The following is a 6000-nucleotide window of genomic DNA, read 5'->3' as shown; positions in this document are numbered from 1 at the left end:
AATAGTTGTCAAAAAAAACGATCTTAGGACTCTGCATCGTCGTTGATTCCAAACCTTCATTTTCCTTTTGACTTTGTTCCATGGAAACTCCTGATTCCAGAACATATTTAATGTCGGCGGTTTAAAAATCGAACGTAAATAAATTTTTTATTTATTTGAGTTTAATGCGTATATTTACATGGTCAATAAATAAGAAATTTTTTATGATATAATTTAAAAGTAATTGATGTGAAAGTTAGAAAATTTATTATAGATGGTAAGTTCAAAGAATTCAGTTGTTATGCTGCATGTATCTGTTTTTTCTTTTATTATTTTGATAATTTATAAGTTATTCGAAGTTTCTGTACTATTGTATTAATTAACTTGATATTACTCACCATTAGATATTTTTAAAATAATGAATTTCATTGCTTAAATATTTACTTGACACTGATTTGATTTTCATAGAAAACAGAAAATTAAGTTAAATAATTATTTTGAAAATTATGATATGAAGAAAACTTTAATTGGCTAAATAAATTGTTTAAGTGAAAAGATATTAAAGTTGAAGTTATAAGATTTTCATTCACAAATATTAACTTTTTAAAATTCAATTTCTTTTATTGATACATGAGTTAGTTCGAGTTTTCAAATAAAACTATTTAATTTTGTGATACAAATCCAACTATTGCAGAAAATTATAAATTATAGATTACTAGTAAAGATATTAAAATGAAACATTGTGTTGTGTAATTTGTTTGCTACTTTTGGCTTCATTGTAATCTATAATTCCAACAAAATTTTCAGCTAATTAAGACATGTTTTTCTATGAATTTGTCAACGAAGAAAAAGTTATTCTATTTTATGTTTTTATAGAAAAAAAAATTAGTCAAACTTACCCTTAATTAATTTTGTGTTTGGTAGGAGTTTGTTTTCAAGTTAATTCAACTCTACGTCCTAAAAACACTCAAAATAAACAAAATTTAAAATAAATCACTAAAAATAAATTTAAAAAAAATAACAATTAATATATATATATATATATATATATATATTCTTTTTAAAAAAAAATAATTTTTTATAATTTATTTACAATGGTTTCTGGTTTTCTTAGTTTAATTTATTTTGTGTTCTGATTTAAAGTTTTAAGATTTATAGGATTTTGAAATTAGATATAATCTCTTTGGTATAAAATATATATATATATATATATATATATATATATATATAAGTTTTTTCTTTTTTTTCAATTAGTACATTTTAACATATACATAATATATAGGGTTTTAGTATATAGGGTTTTAGTATTGTGGATTTTAAGTTTTAAATTCAAGTGTATTTTGAATAATTTTCATTTTTAAAACTAAAGAAAACAAGAAATCTTCAAATCCTTAGTCACCTCTCTCATTCATCATTTCTCTCAACCATTTATTTTTCATCTCTCTCACTCTAATATTCTTTTTCGTCATCCTTACAGTAGTTGAAAAAATCAAAAACACTCACCTAACTCTAATTCACCTTCCTCACTTATCCAATTTGTTTCTCTCTCGTCTTCATCCTTTTTCATATCACACACCAACTCACGACACCACAATTTGTTGTTTTTGTTTTATTCATTCATTTGTTTTTGAGTTTAATAACAAAATAATTGATAATGTTGATATTGATTTTTGATTAGAGGAGTGTGTTATATATTTTTTCTTCTTATTAAATTGTTTTTATATACACTCCATACTTAATATTAAAATTTTCATTTTCACCCTTTTTGGAAGTCAAAAATATTTATAGACTATATGATTCAGAAGTTAAAATTGACTTTTCGATTGTTCACTAAAAAAGTAAAATGACAATTTTTTTATTCACGAGGATATAGGTTTTAGGATCAGGACAAAAATATTAATGTCTAGAAAGAATTTGCCCAATGAGTCTATACAAATCTATACGCTTCTGTTTGGTCCAATTTACGTTCATTAATTTCAGCATTTCTATAAATTTGCAAAAAAACAAAATCCTTCCTACTGTTTGTGTGCATTACTTGGATAATTAATCCAAGATTTTAATTTTTTCTAAAATAATACAAAAAATTATATAGTAAATATTTATATACAAGATAGGCTAAAGATTTTTTGAAGATTCATTAAATGTTAATAATTATCAACTTATGCAACAAGATCAACTTTTAAAAAAGGATTAATACCTAACTTGGTTCTTGTATTTGTGTGAAAATCTCAATTCGGTTCTCAAGTTTTGAACTGTCTCAATTGGGTCATAATTTTTGTAAAAATGCACACATTTTATCCCAACCGTTAACTGATCTCAAACGGCGTTAAGTTTAGCTGACGTGGTATGCTGACGTGTTGGCTTAATCCCTTCTTGGTCCTCGTATTTGTGTGAAAATCTCAGTTTGGTTCTCAAGTTTTGAACTGTCTCAATTGGGTCATAATTTTTGTAAAAATGCACACATTTTACCCCAATCGCTAACTGATCTCACTGTGCAACAGTTATCTTCTGCTATCAGTGGAATAAATAGCTTAAAGGCTGGTGATGAACCTATAGGTTACCAAGTTGGTTCATTTGCAGAAAAGGCTGTGAGACTGATTGCACTGGTTACGCAAGTTTTCTGGTGACTTTATTTTTTGAGCCGATGATATAATCTGTGTAAAATCCCAGATTCTCAGAGAGATGAATAAAATCCCTAATTCAAATAAAGTAAATAATAGGCATTGTGCCACGTGAAACACTACTTATTTTAAAAAATAATTCATATAATTAAATAATACACGTCAGCATGTCCTCTGGCTACCACGTCAGCTAAACTTAACGTCGTTTGAGATCAGTTAACGATTGGGGTAAAATGTGTGCATTTTTACAAAAATTATGACTCAATTGAGACCGTTCAAAACTGGAGGACCGAACTGAGATTTTCACACAAATACGAGGACCAAGAAGGGATTAAACCAATACATCAGCATACCACATCATCTAAACTTAACACTGTTTGAGATCAGTTAACGGTTGGGGTAAAATGTGTGCATTTTTACAAAAATTATGACCCAATTGAGACAGTTCAAAACTTGAGGACCGAACTGAGATTTTTACACAAATACGAGGATTAAAAGAGGTATTAAGCCTTTAAAAAATTAGAATGAAAATTTGTATCTATATTAGCCACAATGTTACGAAAATTTCTCCCAAATTGTCACCAACAAATGTTAATAACCTTTAATTCACAAAGGGATATAAGAAAATATTAAATTATTCTAAATAACTTAATTAATTGCAAATAAAACTTTTACAACTTCACGTAATATAATTTCATATTATAAAAGAAAAAGAAATGACATGTTTTATCTAAATAGTTAAAAAAATACGATTTTTGCAGTAAATGTAAAAAAATTATAATATTTTATTAAAAAAACAAAAATATAATACTAAATAAATTATTTTTGTAAGGTACTTTACTAAAATAGTTAACAGATATATATAGATTAGAACCGTTCCTATAATAGTAATATAAAATTACTAAAAGAAACATTACATTAATATTGCTATAAACAAAATCTTCACCTAAAGACCAAAAGTAATTACCTATACTGCAAGTTTCACTCCTAACCTCCTGCTATTGTCAATAAAAAGATTGCATCCCAAAATTCACACCATTAAGATGATCATCGCAAAGAATAACAACATACAAAGGCAGATCATGAAAAAGCAAGGATAAGCTAGAATATCAAAAGATTTAACATACCATTTAAAACAATGATAATATACACACATATTATAAATCAAGTTTGTCCAATCCACTTGAAACCTTTTTTCTATCCCGATAAATGCATTGATATCTGACTCATGGGGAACTTGCACCCGTGTATGGTAGAGCTACCTAGCTCAGAAATAATAATCATAACCATATCCTCAACCACCACCAATAATGTCAAACATTTATGGCCCTAACTAGTGACCATAGACTAGGACCTTCACGACATAATCACCTATCTCTACATGAAATGGGGTTATTGAGAGTGTCAGGATCATTCCCCAATCCAGGAGCCCCTACATCAATACATAACACCACTCGACCAACTTAGGATATTCCTCCTTGGAATTCCTTTATCATATGGTACTTCAAATCCATACCTCGCACATTGTTTCAAATCATCATCATCACATCTCATACATAATCCAAGATAAATCACCACATCATTCAAATCAAACAAGAACACATAAGAAAATAGTAAACTTAAAACAGGTCCATTCGCTTAGCGCATACTCTCGCTGAGCAAATCCATATGTTTCTCGCATAGCGACCCATCTCGTTGTGCGAATAAAACTAGTGGTAGCAGACCTTAACCTCTCGTATAGCACCCCCAATTCGCTATGTGAAAGTCTAGACAGTGATCCAGACTAGGAATGGCAAAAAAATATGCACCTGCAGATATCTACAGATAAAATTTGTGACGGATAGTTGATACCCGCAGATATTTACTACCCGAAACCCGCAGATAGCGGGTATTTTAATACCCGCTTATAAACAGGTCAGGTGCGGGTATTATATAATCTGTACCCGCGGATATTCGCTACCCGCAAAAAATGAAAATAAAAATTTATTTTTTATTTTATTAAGTTAAATCTAATTAAAATTAACATTAATTTATATTTTATAAGGTTAAATTTAATTAAAATTGTACTATATGAAGTATACTGATCGGAATTAATTGTCATATATGAACAATTAACATGTATAAATAGGTCAGATTGCCTTACTCTTTACAAAATATACGATATTGATTATTGATTATTGGGTTTGATTGCCTAAAAATATACTGCACTAATTAATAGGTCAGGTTGTGTTACTTTTTACAAAATATATGATATTAATTATTGATTATTGGATTTGATTGCCTAAAAATATACTGCACAATCAATGAGTTTGTTTGTCACAGGCTCTATAAATATACCATTGATGTCTAGGTACAATCTTCCTCTTCTATCCTAATAAAATTTAGACCTTTTTATATCTTGAGCGTAGGAGTGTCTTATGCACGTCAACAACCCATCGGGGTGGATGGCATTTTCAAGAAGGATTGAAGATCAAAAGAGAACAAAGCAAAGAAGGACGACTGACCCTCGGACCAATTCAACCGAAACAAACATTAAATTTTAATTAAATTTTATATTTTTTTTTGTAATTTTATTTAAATTTTATTTTAATAATTTATAAAAATATATTTTTTTAAATATTTGCGGTATCCACGGATATCCGCGGGTTTTAAAATATCTGCGAGTATTTTTTAAGCGGGTATCCGTGCGGGTAGCGGATGAATTTTTTTTTATTGGGTCAGGTTGCGGGTAGGCACTATCTGTGCTCGACCCAACCCGTTGCCATCCCTAGTCTAGACCTCACAAACACTCGTAGAGCGTACCCCTTCGCTATTCGAATAAATCTGGTAGTGGCCCAGACCACAACCAAGCGCTCAGCGCACTGATTCGTTATGCAAATCATCAGACAAAAAGCCAACCCCTTCAATCCTTTACTCAACGCACCTTCTCGTTGTACGAATCAGCAAACAGAGAGTCAGTCCTCATGACCACTCGTTGAGTGACCTAATTCGCTCAGCGAGTCTACATAACTCCTACAGCACGAATTTTGCAGAACTATGCAACTCAAACCACATTTACCAATTCTAACTATTTTTTCCAACTTCTAACTCTCCTAAATTGTGTTATCTACCTAACTATACTTAACCAATGTTATCTAAACACTTCTAACCTCAATCTAAACAATTAGACTCAAGATCTCACTCAAAAACTCACAAAAACTCAACTTAGAGGTCCAAATTGAATTCTACCATTTGTGACACAATTCCAAGCAACTTAGGGACTCTAACAAGTCCCAAATGACTTACCTAAACTCTTCAAACTGACCATTTGCACACAGAACCCCTATCTCTACCAATCCACCCCATACATTCCTCAACTCAAATATGTCACAATCATAATGTTGAACTTGTCTTAAAACCG

This window comes from Vigna radiata, chromosome 10, assembly GCF_000741045.1.
Source record: "Vigna radiata var. radiata cultivar VC1973A chromosome 10, Vradiata_ver6, whole genome shotgun sequence".
NCBI classification, from domain to species: domain Eukaryota; kingdom Viridiplantae; phylum Streptophyta; class Magnoliopsida; order Fabales; family Fabaceae; genus Vigna; species Vigna radiata.
This window is presented reverse-complemented; position numbering follows the sequence as displayed.